The sequence below is a fragment of the Lissotriton helveticus genome, chromosome 2_1 (assembly GCF_964261635.1).
Source record: "Lissotriton helveticus chromosome 2_1, aLisHel1.1, whole genome shotgun sequence".
NCBI lineage: Eukaryota > Metazoa > Chordata > Amphibia > Caudata > Salamandridae > Lissotriton > Lissotriton helveticus.
In genome coordinates, this window is record NC_136059.1 from 1,499,927,693 (window position 1) to 1,499,945,759 (window position 18,067).

Below are 18,067 nucleotides of genomic sequence, written 5' to 3' on the forward strand. Positions count from 1 at the left end.
ATTAAGGAACCTTCCGAGTGACCTAGGAGGATGAAACTTTAGACACAGACACTAGAGGTGGGTACCAATGTGGGAACACCGGCGTTGCTGAGTTACATCACCCACAGGAAGCGGGTGCATAGGGTCGAAGTAGTGTCGGGTTTCGTCACGCAGGTCGATGGTGCTTGGAGCTGAAGATGCTGCAGGCGGCTCGATGTGAAGAGTTCCGGTGGATCCAAGGGTGGATCTGAAGAGGTGAAGACCTGAAAGCAGAGGGGACAATGTTCAAAGTCACTAGCCAGTGACTACCGTGGAACCAGGAAGGAACCAGGCAATGTCGGGTGCAAACAGGTGATGTCGTGAAGATTGTCTCTGCAACCACGTGGACACGAAGAGGTCAAGGACGTCCAGGCGTTGGTCACGAGCTGTCCCACAAAGGCTCTCGCTGATGGCAGTGTCGGCAACTTAATTGAAGCAAACAGGCCTTGGCGAAAGCAAGCCACGCAGGAAGTGATTCAAGCTTCTCACTCGGACCAGCAAGGTCAGAGTGGGTGCTCCTTTTCAGGGGTGCAACGGCCAGTCTGGAGCAACCAGACCAGCAGTGTAATTGTAGGTTTTGTCACCAAGATGGCCGCTAGCCACGTGGCAAGTGGCCAGGATGGCGCGTCGAGTGGCACAGTGCAAAAGGGCCCCACGCAGATCGTGGAGATGCTTGGGGGCTGATATTCGGTGCAACGGCTGCTCGAGGTTGGGGCATCTCAAGCCCCAAAGCACAGCGTCGAGGGTACCTCTGATGCTGCGCAGTCAGCTTCTCGGGGGTCTTCCAAGAGGTCCGGTCCCATGTCTCTCGGTGCCTCCACGGGTCCCTTCTTTGCAGGGACTGTGGATCGGGCTGTGAGATGTCTGGGAGTCTGGGTCTTGTTAGGCTTTGGGCTCGGGCTCCGGCGGGAGGCGGCGGCAAAGCAGATGTCGAGTTGCTGGATGGTGCCTTTGTTCACAGGGTGGCCACTCCTAGGCCACAAGGGAGATGCTCTTCAGTCTTCTGTGCAGCAGAATGTCGAAGTCCAGTCGTCTTCTTAGTTTCAAGTTGATTCAGGATGATCTGAAGTCTCAGGACACAGCTCCCACTCTTATTCCAATTCTGGGGGCCGGATCACCTACTAGGTCCCTCCTCTGGGTGGGACCAGGAAGGGGAGTGGTTACACCCCCTTTCCTTTGTCCAGTTCACGCCAGGACTGGGGCTGGAAAGCCCCAGCACTGGTTTGAACTGGCATATGCACGGGGACACCTTGTGTGCCCCAAGCATGTCTGATTCTATTCAGCCCTGTCCTACCCAATACACAAAATCCTGTCTGGGGTGGTGCTAGCACCTCCCAAGGCAGGAAACCCTTTGTCCAAGCTGCCCTCACTGGAAGGACTCCCAGCAACAGGTGGTCAGACTTGTGTCTGTGGTGGCAGCATCCATTTTGTGATGCTGAGGCTCTGTTTAACTTTAACCGGGGTTCAGGTTAGGTACATGTCGTGTCCCTCTAGAAGGGTGGAATGCTACCCCCGTCGCCAGAACTGGCAAGGGGGTAGTATTCCAATTTGTATCACACCTTACTCGACATGTTTTGATAAAGCCAAACCCAAGATAGCATTTAACCGCGAGGATTATAATGCACTTAAGAGTATATGGTATGGCAGTATCATGAAGCAGCTAAAGGACATGGTTCCGAAAGCTGCAGACAGGCTCAGCTCATGCCAGAGCACCATCTCACATATTTCCAAGCACTCTGCCTCCAGGATTGATGAGGCCTTCCATAGGAGTGGCTGATAGGAACATATGTGTCTATTTTAGGTTAGGTATAGGCATACTACACCTAAGTAAGGGGTGGTTACACCGACTTACCCCAGCTGAGTGATCAGCCAGTGGTGTCAAATATGGAGGTCAGGCCAGGGGTGGCACAATACGTGCTGCAGCCCCTGGTAGGCCTTGGAAGCACCTATGCCCTGGGTACCTGGGTACACTGTTACAGGGGCCAATAAGGTGAGCCAATTCCAATTGTGTATGTACCTAAGGTACATGGAGTCCATTTTAAGGAGAGAGCAATTAGCCTGGGGCCCTGAATAGCAGGATCCCAGGCCAACTAAAGTAAAAAACCAGCTAAACACCAGGCAAAAAGTTTGGGGGTAACCATAGTCAGATATTCACCTTCCTACACAACCCCCCCCCCCCAACCGAAAGGAGATAAGGCTATCCTTGACCAGGTAAGCCTATATTGCCTAAGTGGCCATATAAGGAAGTACCAGCTCTGGCTTGGTTACCCCCTATCTCATGGTCCACTAAGCAATCCCTCACCCTAAGGGTATCTGAGGGTCTCCACCATAGGGAATCTCTACCTGTGGTGTGTCTTGGCAAAGTTAAAGGCTGATGTTGAGATGGAGTACTGAAGTGAGATTCCTCTGTAGGACTCAGCTTCCTCCAATCACTTTCCACCATGTAGGCCTTTCTTTCTTTGACTGAGTTGCACTGTGCTCTCAGGGTCAACCTCTGGCTAACTAAAGCTGGAGGCTGGGTCCCTTCTGTTGGCTTACTGGAGGGACAGGTCAGGTTTGGGCCCTTTGGGTCCCAGGTTTGGCTGTGCCCAACAGAATCCATCTGTGGGAGGTCCCTAACTAATTTTAAGGGGGATCCCTCAGGAGTTTTTAAAGTTTTCACCTGGCTAGGGCTGCTAGCTTTGGTGCCCCTAATCTGTTGATGTGGGTGCTTTATTTGACAGGGGGCCCTTTGGGGCTCACTGTCCTTCTTGTCCTCTGCAGCCCTGGGCTGACTAAGGCAAGGTAGAGAGGGGCAGGATACCTGCTCCAGACAAGGTCCCACCTGAGAAGGGTCCACTGACATCAGAGGCTCTGTCAGGCTAGGCCTGACTACCTCTGGGGCAGTTCCTTCATCAGGGGTAAGATCAGTCCCTGAGGAGGCTGATGATCCTTTCCTAAAGTCTGGTGGGAGGGAGATTTCTCTTCCTCCTTAATGCTCTCTGTTTGTGTGGAGTGATCAATTTTTTCAGGCTTCACAACACATATATCATTTTGAGTTTGGGCTGTGGCCATCACAGCCCCACCAACCTTTTCAGGAGGAGACTCAGTTTGGGTATGGGCTGTTACCATCACAGCCCTGCTAATCTTTTCAGGAGGGAAGTTAGCTAAAGATGGGGCTGAGGTTTGCTCAGCCCTACCAACCTTTTCAGGAAGGACATCTTGGATTGGGGCTGTAGCCATCACAGCCCCACTAACCTTTCCATGGAGATTTACCATTCTAGAATGGGTTTGTTGTTCAACCTCAGCCCAGGCTGAGATTTCTAAATCATTCCCCAGTAGACAATCTACAGGCAAGTTTGGGGACACTGCCACTCTCTTTGGGCCAGTGACTCCTCCCCAGCTGAGATTTACCACTGCTATGGGATGATTTTTCTGAACTCCATCAATGTTTGTCACCTGATATCTGGCATCAGGTAAAAGTTGCCTTGAGGGGACTAGACATTCAGCCACCATGGTGATGCTAGCCCCTGTGTCTCTAAAGGCCTCAACTTTCAAGCCATTGATGAGGGGTTCTTGTCTATACTTGCTCAAAGTATTTGGGCAAACAGTGAAATTGGCAAACCCCATGCCAGTCTCATAGACAAGATCAGTTGGGAACCTGGTTAGGCCAGAGTCCACCTCTGTTCCAAAGGTAAACCCACCCAAATTCTTGGGGGTGCTCCCACCACCTGGGGTCCCACTACTAACAGAGACAGGAGGTGTTGGAGCTTTACCTGGAGGTATGTTTTCCTTATTACCATTCATTGGACAACAGCTGTCTGTTTTCCAATGGCCAACCTGTTTACAGTTATGGCAGTAAGGCTTTTTTCTGTGTAGAGGAAGTGCCTTGGGACCCACCCCCATCCTTGGAGTTTTGGGGCCCTGGGGAAGTCTTCTCTTTTGATTTATCCCCACCTTTCTCTAGAGGCTTGGTAGTCTCTTTCTTTTGGTCACCACCCTGGTTCTTAGGCCTGATCCTGATTCTGACCCATTTGTCTGCCCTCTTACCCAATTCTTGTGGAGAGGTCAGATCAGAGTCCACCAGGTGCTGATGTAGAAGCTGATTTTGACAATTACATAAGATTTGCTCTCTCATATTTAAATTATACAATCCTGTATTGTCTGTAACCTTACTTCCCAGTAACCAGCCCTCCTGAGCCTTAGTGGCACATTCAACAAATTCAGACCAGTCCTGAGTCTGTGTCTTCTGGGTATCTCTGAACATTAACCTGTACTGTTCAGTGGTTAAGCCTAACCCATCAATCAGAGCACTCTTCAGGACTAGGTAGTTTCTAGAGTCCCCATCACTAACTGTGAGGAGTCTGTCTCGGCCTCTACCTTCAAAGGAGAGCCACAAGATTGCTGTCCACTGATCCTGAGGGACCTGCTGTACATTGCAGGCTCTCTCAAGTGCAGTCATCCATTTGTGGATATCATCCCCAACTTTGTAGGGGGGCACAATCTTACTCAGGTTTCTATTGTCATAGGACCTGTCTTTATCCTTAGGGATAGTGCTGCCACCAGTGGATCCTAATCCTCTCTCTCTAGGCTGCCTTGCTCTAGCAAGTTTCTCTTTGGCCAGGGCAACTTCTAATTCTTGCTTCTGGATCCTAAGTTCAGCCTCTCTCATTTTGGTCTCATGTTCCCTTCTCTGAGGGCTAGTCAACTCCCTTCTGGAGTTGCCATGAGAACCTCTAGAAACATAGGAAGTATTGGATTCACCTGAGTGATTCCTCCTCCTCCTATGCTCCTGTTTAAGTCCATTTGGGGGTCTGAATGGGTTGGACCCACCGTCAGTCCCAAATAATCTTAAGTTAGCCTGGTTAAGCCTGCTGACTAACACCTGGCTATTTCTCTCATCATCAGATCCACTTTCCTCCTCCTCCTCCTCTTCTTCCTCATCCTCTGGCTGAGTATCTCCAGTGACCTGGTCTTCCTCATCTATGTGGATAACAGGGGCAGGGGCATCAGTGCTATCATCTTCAGTGGGAGAGCCTCCATCTCCAGTCCCTGAGTGTCCTGGTTTGGGCTTTTTTAGAGCTTCGGACTGGTCTAACAGCTCTCTGAGGTGTCCTGCTGTAGGAGTAGGATCTGTTTTGATTCCTCTCATGGAACACAGCTGCCTCAGTTCCTTAAAAGGAAAGATAGCAAATTTGGATGGTGCCCTTGGAGGGTCACTCTCAACAGAGATAGGTCCAGTGGATCCCTCTGCTCCAGACATTGCTCTAGTGTGGTGGATGTGTTGCAATCTACCTACACTTGTGTTTTCCTACCAAACCTATCTAGTAGTTGTAGTCAGGGTGTGCTACTCCCTATCCTCTACAACAACTAAGTTCAGTAGAACTTAAGTATACTAGTCTTGTTTTAGTGTACCTATCAGGTACCTGTATGATCTTTCAAATGATACTCTCAAAGATCGTAATGGTAAAACAACAGCAAGCTCAAATCCCAATCCGCTGCTCACCAATGTGAGAAGTTGGCCTGGTATATGATGCTCACTAGTTCTAGTGATCACCTTGTACCATGCCAAGCAACCCTTATGGTGCAGGTTGTAAAGTCAACCTTATAGACAAGCTATCCTAGGGGTAGCATGAACTAAGCAGTCTTAGGCTAAACTCTGTAAAGGCATGTGAAACAAGCTGTTTTACCATACACAATCCCATGAATACCAAATGAAAGGACACCACACAGATATATATTGAAAATATATATAGATTTATTTCTACAAAGATACCCTATACTCTTTATGAGCACAGAAGCATATGCGTTAAAACAAAACACAGTTTAAATATACAAAAGTTGCATGAATATGGATGAGCCCTAGGGGCCACCTAAACCATATATTAAAATAGTGGTATAAGGACCACTATGGGGAAAGGGAAGAGGCCTAGGGCCTGGGGAATCGCTGGAGCTCTTCGAGACTAGCAGTGACGAAGTCGGGAAAGGCCCGCGGGAATCGGGTGCAGTGCAGAAAGTGCACGCATGTACCAATGCAATGTCAATGGTGCGTAAAAGTTACTAAGTTAGTTATTAAGGAACCTTCCGAGTGACCTAGGAGGATGAAACTTTAGACACAGACACTAGAGGTGTGTACCAGTGTGGGAACACCGGCGTTGCTGAGTTACCTCACCCACAGGAAGCGGGTGCATAGGGTCAAATTAGTGTCGGGTTTCGTCACGTAGGTCGATGGTGCTTGGAGCTGAAGATGCTGCAGGCGGCTCGATGTGAAGAGTTACGGTGGATCCAAGGGTGGATCTGAAGAGGTGAAGACCTGAAAGCAGAGGGGACAATGTTCAAAGTCACTAGCCAGTGACTACCGCGGAACCAGGAAGGAACCAGGCAATGTCGGGTGCAAACAGGTGATGTTGTGAAGATTGTCTCTGCAGCCACGTGGACACGAAGAGGTCAAGGACGTCCAGGCGTTGGTCACGAGCTGTCCCATGAAGGCTCTCACTGATAGCGGTGTCGGCAACTTGATTGAAGCAAACAGGCCTTGGCTAAAGCAAGCCACGCAGGAAGTGATTCAAGCTTTTCACTCGGACCAGCAAGGTCAGAGCGGGTGCTCCTTTTCAGGGGAGCAAGGGCCAGTCTGGAGCAACCTGACCAGTGGTGTAAATCATAGGTTTCGTTGCCAAGATGGCCGCTAGCCACGTGGCAAGTGGCCGGGATGGCGTATCAAGTGGCACAGTGCAAAAGGGCCCCACGCAGATCGTGGAGATGCTGAGGGGCTGATCTTCGGTGCAAGGGCTGCTCGAGGTTGGGGCTTTTCAAACCCCAAAGCACAGCATCGAGGGTACCTCTGATGCTGCGCAGTCAGCTTCTCTGGGGTCTTCCAAGAGGTCCGGTCCCACGTCTCTCGGTGCCTCCACGGGTCCCTTCTTTGCAGGGACTGTGGATCGGGCTGTGAGATGTCTGAAAGTCTGGGTCTTGTCAGGCTCTGGGCTCGGGCTCTGGCGGGAGGCAGCGGCAAAGCAGACGTCGAGTTGCTGGATGGTGCCTGTGTTCACAGGGTGGCAACTCCTAGGCCACAAGGGAGATGCTCTTCAGTCTTCTGTGCAGCAGAATGTCGAAGTCCAGTCGTCTTCTTAGTTTCAAGTTGATTCAGGATGATCTGAAGTCTCAGGACACAGCTCCCACTCTTATTCCAATTCTGGGGGCCAGATCACCTACTAGGTCCCTCCTCTGGGTGGGACCAGGAATGGGATTGGTTACACCCCCTTTCCTTTGTCCAGTTCGTGCCAGGACTGGGGCTGGAAAGCCCCAGCACCGGTTTGAACTGGCATATGCACGGGGACACCTTGTGTGCCCCAGGCATGTCTGATTCTATTCAGCCCTGTCCTACCCAATACACAAAATCCTGTCTGGCGTGGTGCTAGCACCTCCCAAGGCAGGAAACCCTTTGTCCAAGCTGTCCTCCCTGGAAGGACTCCCAGCAACAGGAGGTCAGACTTGTGTCTGTGGTGGCAGCATCCATTTTGTGATGCTGAGGCTCTGTTTAACTTTAACCGTGGTTCAGGTTAGGTACATGTCGTGTCCCTCTAAAAGGGTGGAATGCTACCCCCGTTGCCAGAACTGGTGAGGGGGTAGTATTCCAATTCGTATGACACCTTACTCGACATGTTTTGATAAAGCCAAACCCAAGATAGCATTCAACCGCGAGGATTATAATGCACTTAAAGAGTATATGGTATGGCAGTATCATGAAACAGCTAAAGGACATGGTTCCGAAAGCTGAAGACAGGCTCAGCTCATGCCAGAGCACCATCTCACATATTTCCAAGCACTCTGCCTCCAGGATTGATGAGGCCTTCCATAGGAGTGGCTGATAGGAACATATGTGTCTATTTTAGGTTAGGTATAGGCATACTACACCTAAGTAAGGGGTGGTTACACCGACTTACCCCAGCTGAGTGATCAGCCAGTGGTGTCAAATATGGAGGCCAGGCCAGGGGTGGCACAATACGTGCTGCAGCCCCTGGTAGGCCTTGGAAGCACCTATGCCCTGGGTACCTGGGTACACTGTTACAGGGGCCAATCGGGTGAGCCAATTCCAATTGTGTATGTACCTAAGGTACATGGAGTCCATTTTAAGGAGAGAGCAATTAGCCTGGGGCCCTGAATAGCAGGATCCCAGGCCAACTAAAGTCAAAAACCAGCTAAACACCAGGCAAAAAGTTTGGGGGTAACCATAGTCAGATATCCACCTTCCTACACAGAAGAGGAGTGAGAAACTAAGAGGATGGAGAAAATTACACTAACAGAGAGAGAATGAGGGAAGGAGAGTGTAGAAGTAAAAGGACAGAGGGAGTAAGAGAAGGAGTTAGTGAAGTTGAGTAAGGAGAATAAGGGAAGGGAAAAGAGTGAAGGAGCGAAGGAAAGGAAGAGAAAGGAAGAGAAATGAAGGTGAAGGTCTGAAAGAAGGTGAGTGTGGGAGGGGAGAGAGAAGAAGGGGAGTAAACATGGGGATTGAGAATAAGTGAGGGAAGCGCAGTAAGGGAACGGGGGTGTGGGTGGATGACAGAACAGTAGTGAGGTTAAGGAAAAGAGTGTTAAAAAACTAAATTTTGTATGTCAAAATTACCTTATAAGTAACGTAAACTTACTTACAAATTTCCAGTAAATTTAATATCTGTGGAAGAGAAAAAAAAGTAAGTTATAATATTTATAATATATATTTCACAGTACAAGAGAGAAAGCAGGAGATTAAAAGTCATAAAAGGGTAGTGAGAGATAAAGTAGGAGTGAAGGACTCAGAAAGGAAAACAAAGGAATGATGAAAGTTAGAGAGAGTGAAAAAGAAATAGAGGGAAAGCAAATTACTAAGAGGAAAATGTCATGGATACATTTAGTGACAGAGAACAAGAGAAAGAGAGAGAAATGAAGTGAAAGTGTGTAAGATTGTAAAGGAATTTGAGAATATGAGAGAATAGAGGGAGTGAGAAAAAGAGTGAATAAAGGGGAGTTAGGTGAGTGAGGGAAGGGGAATGACTGAGGGAGAAAAGGAAGGAAAGAAGGGGAAGAGAAGTGAAGCAAAGGGACTGGGAAAAGATGAGTGCTTTAGGAGAGAAAAAGGAAGGGGAGTTAAGGATGATGAATGAGGATAACTGAAGGAACCGGAGTAAGGGAACAAGGGTGAGGGAGGCTGAGTGTAGAGCAGTGAGGTGGAGGAAAGAGGGAAGATAGAGGGAGGATAAAGGCAAGTGAGCATGAGACAAGGGGAGTGAAGGAGTGAGGACATAGAGGTAGTGAAAGAAAGAAAGACAGAAAGAGACTGAGTGAGAGAGGAAAGAAAGGTAAGTGAAAGAGTGTGAGTGACTTATAGGGAGTGAGCGAGACAAAAGAGAAGTGAGAGACTCAAGGGACAGAGAAAGTCAGGCTAAAAGAGAGGGACTGAGGGAAGGGGACTGAGGAAGTGAGAAGACAGAGAGAGTGACTTAATGAGTGAGAGAATTTGAGTAAGGTGAGTAAAGGAAGAATGAGTGAGGGAGCAACGGAAAGAAAGAGAGGGGAAGGGAAGTGAAGAAGGGAGACTGAAAGAAGTTGAGTGTGGGAGGGGAGTTAGGGAAAGGGCAGTCAACATGAGGAATGAAAATAACTGAGGGAAGGGGGGTAAGGGAACGGGGGTGATGTAGACTGAAAGAAGGGTAGTGAGGTTGAGGAAAGAGGAGTGATAGAGAGTGGATAAAGGCGAGTGATTATAAGACAAGGAGACTGAGAGAGTGAGGACATAGAGGTAGTGAATGAAAGAGTGAGAGAAAAGAACTGAAAAAGGGAGCAAAGAAAGGTAAGTGAGGGAGTGTGGGTGAGTTATAGGGAGTGACCGTCATGGAAGAGGAGTGAGAGAGTGAGGGGACCGAGAGAGTGAGGCTAAGAGAGAGGGAGTGAGTGAAGTGGAGTAAGTTTAGTGAGACAACAGGAATTATTCAGGAAGCAAAGAAAGAAAAGAAGGGGAGGGGGTGAAGTAGAGTGACTGAGAGCTGGAAAGTGGTGGATGGGGGAGAGAGAAAGGGCAGTGAAGAAATGGAGAATGAGGAAAAGTGCGGGAAGTGGAATAAGGATAGGGAGGTCAGGGAGAGTGAGAGAAGGCTAGTGAGGGTGAGTTAAGAGGAGTGATAAAGAATGGAAAAAGGTAAGTGAGCATAAGACAAGGGGAGCATAATATATATTTGATAATACAAATTACAAAATAATTTGTACAACATGTTATATGGTTTATTTTTGCTGTTCTCAGAATATATTGAATTTCACTTAAAACAGTGACTTCAATACTACTCATCATATGACAGCGGGCAAAAAAAAAACACAATCAAAATGATTGTGTTTAAAAAACCCATACAACGTTTCAATAAATAATGTGAAATCTAGAAAAAACTAATCTTAAGTCACTTTTGATCCACGTACTTTTCCACGAGGCCAAATAGTATATGGAAAGTCCTTTTCTTTGGAAATTACTCAAGAGTGTTCTTAATCTCCCATTTACCCGAGTTTCTGAAAGAAAAGCTCCAACATCTTTTACATTATGAAACAATAGTTTTATTTCCAACTCCTCGCTTACTTTTCATTAATATTTCCTACAATACTCACATCACACACTACGTGATACACTTATACTACCTCTATGACAACTACATGTTTTTTATTATCTTCAGCACTCTCACTCGGAAAGGAATTTTGAACATCAAACTACATTTTATTAACTGCTCCAATCTTCATAGGCCAATTACCTTCCCTAAAATTTCGGTTGTAAGAACACAAGGTAAGAATTTTGTAAGTCAGAAGACAAACGTTGTTTGAAAGTCAATTGAGTATCATCACAGCTACTCCAGCCTTTTTGACATTTTAAATAAGCTGTGTAATGTCCTGATGTTGTAGAAGGACCATCATGGTAAATAAATGCTGCAGTTGCAAAGGTACTTCCTGAAATTGACAATTGAGAAGCCACAATTTTTTTTATTAAAGTTGTCAATTTAGTTCCATCAGGTCTACATCGTTGGAACATTAAAATTACATACTGTTCATAACTTTGTATAAATAATGTTGATAGCATTGCAGATTTACATCAAGTACAGACCATGTTTTGATTTGCTTCTCTAACTAGATCATTGAAAGACACTGATTTGCAGTCTGGTAAAGTCAAATATATAAATCTTTCAGTGTCTTTTGTAGTACTACTTGAAAAGGAGCAATTGTCACAGTCATGTTGCCATTTATAAGAAAGGCCAAAAAGATTTTCTACATCTACACCTTCATCTTGCAATACAACAAGCATATACATTAGAAATTCCTGACAATCTTGCTGAATATTCTGTGAAAATTGATTTAGACTAGAACATATATCTAAAACATTTCGAATTTCAGAAACACTTTGTATTTTTGTTCTATCACTGCTACATTTCTCAAACACAGAATTCAACAAACAACTAAATCTTTGATCTCGATTTTCAGCAATCTGCTCTTGTACAGTTTGAAGAAAAAAAAACAAATTAACCACTACATTAGCATAGCAGTTGACACCAGAACTGTTTTTAAACTGAAATCCAACAACATCTTTAACTGAATCCTTTTCCTTTCTGCTTACAATTACTGGTTCATCTACTTTTTTTCTTTTTGCTACAACTTCACTACAATTTTTCTCATTTCTTCTTTTTTTGCCTACTACACGCTTTTCAAATAGAGGATATTGAGGTAAATTTGGAGCATACTCTCTTCTTAACCTATTATATTCTTTTACACAATTTAGATCTGCACTAATCTTTGTGTCATCAAAATCAATCAAGTACAATCCAGATAAAGTTCTAACTCGAGATAAAGCAACATATACCATACCCTCCTTGAACACAGAACTTCCAATATTCACCAAAGCACTATCTACACTTAAACCTTGAGATTTATGAATAGTCACTGCATGCGCAACCAAGGCGGCACCTCCTCACGTTGGTTTGTCCATTCCCCGCATTATGGAGGTCTCGTCACAACACCAACGAGGACTATTTAAGGCGGAAGGGCGGAGTTTTGCTAACCTCCACTTCCGCTCGTTTCCAGATTGGGGGCACCGACGGATAGGTGAGTCAACCGGTGTCATCCTGATACTTTAGTCTACTACTACTTAATGACGCTAGACTAGCGATCTTATGGATAGGGAGAAACTTCTCAAGGAGTTAGGTCTCACCTCTCCGCCCATTAAAACTTCTTTTTTGTGATTTTTCTGTGGATATCAAGGCACAAATATAGGGTTAGAAGTGGCCCACGCAGCCGCCCAGAGGCTGTTTTAATTACCCCTACCTACTGCCCAGTGGTGTGTCCTGTAAGAGGGTTCTCTCTGCAGTGTTGTATACAAACACTATAAAGGCTTTGTGAGAGACATAGAAGTGAGTCAGCAGGCAGTCTTGTTTTATGACTTATACCACAACATGTGTATTCTCTAGGCGCCACTCAAGATCTTTTGAGTTTGAGGTGTAATGGCATGTCAGTGGGGCACTATCACAAGTGTGTTGAGTTTTATGTGTAGAACCATTGGTTTGGACACCGTAAAGTCATGTGCTTACTGTGTCCTCTTCTTTCTACACTCTAGAGCGGGGCCTCATACTCCCGAGCGGTCGCCGGGTGAGGTGAGGTCATCACCCACAAAACGCTGGGTGAGTATCACTGTGAGGAAATGCCTCAGGGTGATTAAGCCATTATGCTTGTTAATATGCAGGATCAAATTATCCTTGCAGGTGTGATGATATGGGCTCTGTGTGTGCATAGTGTTATATGTGTGTATTTGATTGTTGTTTTTTATATGTTGTTCTTTTTAGGAAGAAGATGCATATCTTCCCTTTCAGTGGACACTTAAGTATCTATATTCTTGATACAGATGTAACTCGTCAGTAGTACATTTTTCGTTAAATAAGATATATTTTGTCATGTTGCAGTAGCCGTTATAACTTAAGGTCCTGAAGAAAGCCGGACTAAATGTCCACCAGGCTGAAACATGTCGACCATACTGCTCAGCGCCACAGGATACAATATCCCATTACCTGGCGTGTTTTTAATATTTGACACTTATATCTCTGCTGAAACACTGTTTAGAGTTTAGGTAGTCATTTTTATTCATTTTTATTATTTGAGCACTGCATTTTTTGTATTCTTGAATGTATAACATCAGTATACTTTTGGACATCCCTCCGGTACGGCACTTAATGGTCTGATCCGGTATGGGACTTATAACAATTTCCACGTGATGTGAATCTCCACCATTCCTGGGGGGTCTGATGGAAATTGTTTCTAGTCTTTTGTACTCCACATTTGATGTCTTCAACATCTTATTTCACACATTTTCCTTGCCTCACAGTAGCCAGCATAGTCTCACACCATTTTTGGACCTGGTCTGCTCTTTTGTGTTTCGTATATTGGTTATAGGGGTTTGAGCAGACAGGTCATTAAATATACTCCCCTAGACCCTCCACACACCTGTCTTGTTTTTTATTAGTAAGTGCAACTTTTTAGTTGCGGGTCATTTTTGATTAGGATGCAAACCTATTTTGCACTTCCGAGCTCACTCAACTCAACTGTGTGTGTTACCTTTCTGTGTGCCTTTACTCAAACTCAAAGACTATACCTTCCGCTACCAGTTTGGCGGTATACAACTATTTCCCCTTGGGGCAGAGTTACCTCTCTACAACAAAGGGATTACAGACAGGGTATACACCAACTTTGGCTTTAGATACCCTTACATATATCTCTCTCATTTCTCCAAGTACCATAGTTACCCTACTTAAGAGAGTCCACCGCCTGGGGTATAGCTAGATCCAGATTTTTCTATCTAGCATAATTGGCCACATGGTATTATCCCTCATACTCCATGTAATGGATGGAATAACAGTATTCACTCTTAATGATACCACCAGTCTCCAGAATATGAGACAAGCGGGTGGCAATTGCATTGAGTTTCTTATCTATTCCCTATATATCAGGCCTCTCTGCTATGTTTAAATCCCTAACAATTGGCTGTTTCCTATGTGGCCAGCACCACAGGGCGCATGTCAAGAGGAGCAGCGTCTCCAAGAAAGGGTCATGAATTCATCTTACAAAACAGCGGGGACGAGTCAAATTGATATTTAGCATTGGAGTCTACATGACTTGATAAGGTATATTATCGGGTGTATAATCTGTTAGGTATGCGGTGTAGTGACATCGCGCTCCGTTTGTGGTGTACGTCATTGTAGTTTTGCGCATGCGCGAGAGAACAGTGTTCTCTTGCTACCGCGCATGCGCAACCAAGGCGGCACCTCCTCACGTTGGTTTGTCCATTCCCCGCATTATGGAGGTCTCGTCACAACACCAACGAGGACTATTTAAGGCGGAAGGGCGGAGTTTTGCTAACCTCCACTTCCGCTCGTTTCCAGATTGGGGGCACCGACGGATAGGTGAGTCAACCGGTGTCATCCTGATACTTTAGTCTACTACTACTTAATGACGCTAGACTAGCGATCTTATGGATAGGGAGAAACTTCTCAAGGAGTTAGGTCTCACCTCTCCGCCCATTAAAACTTCTTTTTTGTGATTTTTCTGTGGATATCAAGGCACAAATATAGGGTTAGAAGTGGCCCACGCAGCCGTCCAGAAGCTGTTTTAATTACCCCTACCTACTGCCCAGTGGTGTGTCCTGTAAGAGGGTTCTCTCTGCAGTGTTGTATACAAACACTATAAAGGCTTTGTGAGAGACATAGAAGTGAGTCAGCAGGCAGTCTTGTTTTATGACTTATACCACAACATGTGTATTCTCTAGGCGCCACTCAAGATCTTTTGAGTTTGAGGTGTAATGGCATGTCAGTGGGGCACTATCACAAGTGTGTTGAGTTTTATGTGTAGAACCATTGGTTTGGACACCGTAAAGTCATGTGCTTACTGTGTCCTCTTCTTTCTACACTCTAGAGCGGGGCCTCATACTCCCGAGCGGTCGCCGGGTGAGGTGAGGTCATCACCCACAAAACGCTGGGTGAGTATCACTGTGAGGAAATGCCTCAGGGTGATTAAGCCATTATGCTTGTTAATATGCAGGATCAAATTATCCTTGCAGGTGTGATGATATGGGCTCTGTGTGTGCATAGTGTTATATGTGTGTATTTGATTGTTGTTTTTTATATGTTGTTCTTTTTAGGAAGAAGATGCATATCTTCCCCTTCAGTGGACACTTAAGTATCTATATTCTTGATACAGATGTAACTCGTCAGTAGTACATTTTTCGTTAAATAAGATATATTTTGTCATGTTGCAGTAGCCGTTATAACTTAAGGTCCTGAAGAAAGCCGGACTAAATGTCCACCAGGCTGAAACATGTCGACCATACTGCTCAGCGCCACAGGATACAATATCCCATTACCTGGCATGTTTTTAATATTTGACACTTATATCTCTGCTGAAACACTGTTTAGAGTTTAGGTAGTCATTTTTATTCATTTTTATTATTTGAGCACTGCATTTTTTGTATTCTTGAATGTATAACATCAGTATACTTTTGGACATCCCTCCGGTACGGCACTTAATGGTCTGATCCGGTATGGGACTTATAACAATTTCCACGTGATGTAAATCTCCACCATTCCTGGGGGGTCTGATGGAAATTGTTTCTAGTCTTTTGTACTCCACATTTGATGTCTTCAACATCTTATTTCACACATTTTCCTTGCCTCACAGTAGCCAGCATAGTCTCACACCATTTTTGGACCTGGTCTGCTCTTTTGTGTTTCGTAGTCACTGCATATGCCAAAGAAACAGGAAACTGTTTTCTGCGGACATATAAATCTTTCAGAAGCAAAAATCGGGCAGAACAACGACTGATTTGTTGTACTTCTTCAATACCATCAAATTTAATTTTCATAAATTCATTTCCATCTCTATTTCGGTAATTCACAAAATCCACAACATGACCCATTGCTCCATTTACTAAACCTCTTTCCACATGTAAATTACGTCGTAAAATTATACGACAATTTCAAGATCCATGCAGAGTCTTTTCCAAACCAGCAGTTTTAGATATTGTCTTCTCTAAAGAATCCAATTTTGATTTCAACTTTTCTGACAAAATAATGGTTGCTCCTTCATGTTTTATTTTATCAATAGCTTCCAGTTTCACAATCTCTTGATTTTCCAACTTTAACATTTTGTTGTTGAAAATTGAACATTCTTGCAGAGTTGGCATCAAGCATATGACAGATTTGTTTTCAGGAATTTTCATAAACATATTGTCTGATAGAATATTTTCATTTGGAAACAAATTTGAAATTAATCGTCCATGTAACGCTTCTTTGCCATGATCAGTTAGTTTTCCAATTCTTACATCTTGTAGAATATTTTTATAATCTTCATCCTTTGCCTGTCGCATATTTTGAAGCAGTTCTGCATATTTGAAATTTAACCATATGTTAACATTTACAATGCTTCCTAAGCACTTCCTGGTATCTTCATGCGTGAGCATTTTAAACACTGGCTGTCCTTTCACTGGAGTTAGTTGCAGTAGATCTCCAAAAACAATGATGTGTTTGCCTCCAAATAACACATCATAGTCTGTTTTAAGAATTTCTTGCATTCTTAAATGCACAAAAGCAAGCATTACATTTGATACCATGCTTACTTCATCAATGCTAAGAAGTTTAATTTTCTTTAGGACTCTTGAAACTTCACAACAAGCTTCTCCAGATAGCTTGTGGTATTGTAATTTATTATCATGCTCTACTGGCAGCATCAATAAGCGATGTAAAGTAATCCCTTTAATGTTGTGTGCTGCCAACCCAGTTGGAGCAGTAACAACACAAGAGAGTGATGACTCTGTTCTTTTCTGCAGATATGTTGCACTTGCTTTAATCAGGAAACTTTTTCCAGTTCCTGCTTCTCCACTCACGTGCAGTCGGACAGGTATAAATGATGTACATGAGCACTCTTTTTTCTCATGAGATAAACCATGCTCAATGTGTTCTGTGACTTCGTCATATATTTGTCTCTGCTCAACGTTTAGTTCTTTTTCCAAATCTTCTAAGTTGTCTCCATCCTCCTGAGCTTGTTCCATGGCTCTTTCAACTTCATCCATGGCAGTGGCAGCTTCATTTTGTATAATTGGTCCTCCTAGTGGATCCTGACTCAATGAAGGAGAACTCTGACTACCTTGAGAACTGTCTCTAGCAATCTCTGCTGCAATTGTAGCGTCTTGCTGTATTTCCTCGTTCAACATTTGCAGATAATTTGAAAAAACAGGACATTCTATGGTATCCTTGTTTGCATTGAACGAATCTTCATAAGTAAGAAAATCTCTAAGTAATTCCTCTTCTGTACGCCAAGGCTTAAAGAGTTGCAAAAGAGCTAAGTAATAAAATTCCCTTTTGTCTGGAGATTAATCAAAAGGCCTTTTCTTTGTTTCACCAGACAGCCTTCACATCCAATTACAGCATATACACCTTTATTGATGTCTTCTGTGACATTCCTTTTAAAAGTATAGGTTTGAAGAACTTCATAGAGACAAGCGTTCTCAAGATGAGTACTTCTATTTAGATAGTATGTATCCAACATGTTTGTCTTCAAAATATCTGTACTGTCTGGTTCTTTCTCCGCCAAATACTCTATTTCTTGTACAGATTTCAAAACTCGGTTTCGTGTTGCAGCAAACCTAGACTCACCCAAATGATGGTTCTAGATTTGGCATATAGACTTGCTGATGATAACCGATCAGAACATTCATATGCTCCAATTTCTCGATGCAACAACATCTTCAGACTATAACTATATAATTTCTTGCTTAGACTATTTTCATGTGAAATTTCCTCCAACATTTCCTTCAGTTCCGTCTTTTCAGACTTTTTGATGTAAGACGTCACATATCGAGCCACAGCAATAGAGTTATCAGCCACATATTGAATATCCATGTTAGCATTCCACATGGACAAAATTACTGGGTTGTAGTCATTTATGTATTTGGACTCCTCATTTCTCCTTAGGTTGTATGTATTTTTAGGTGATTTTCTTGTCACAGTATGTCGCAGAGAAGACATAAAAT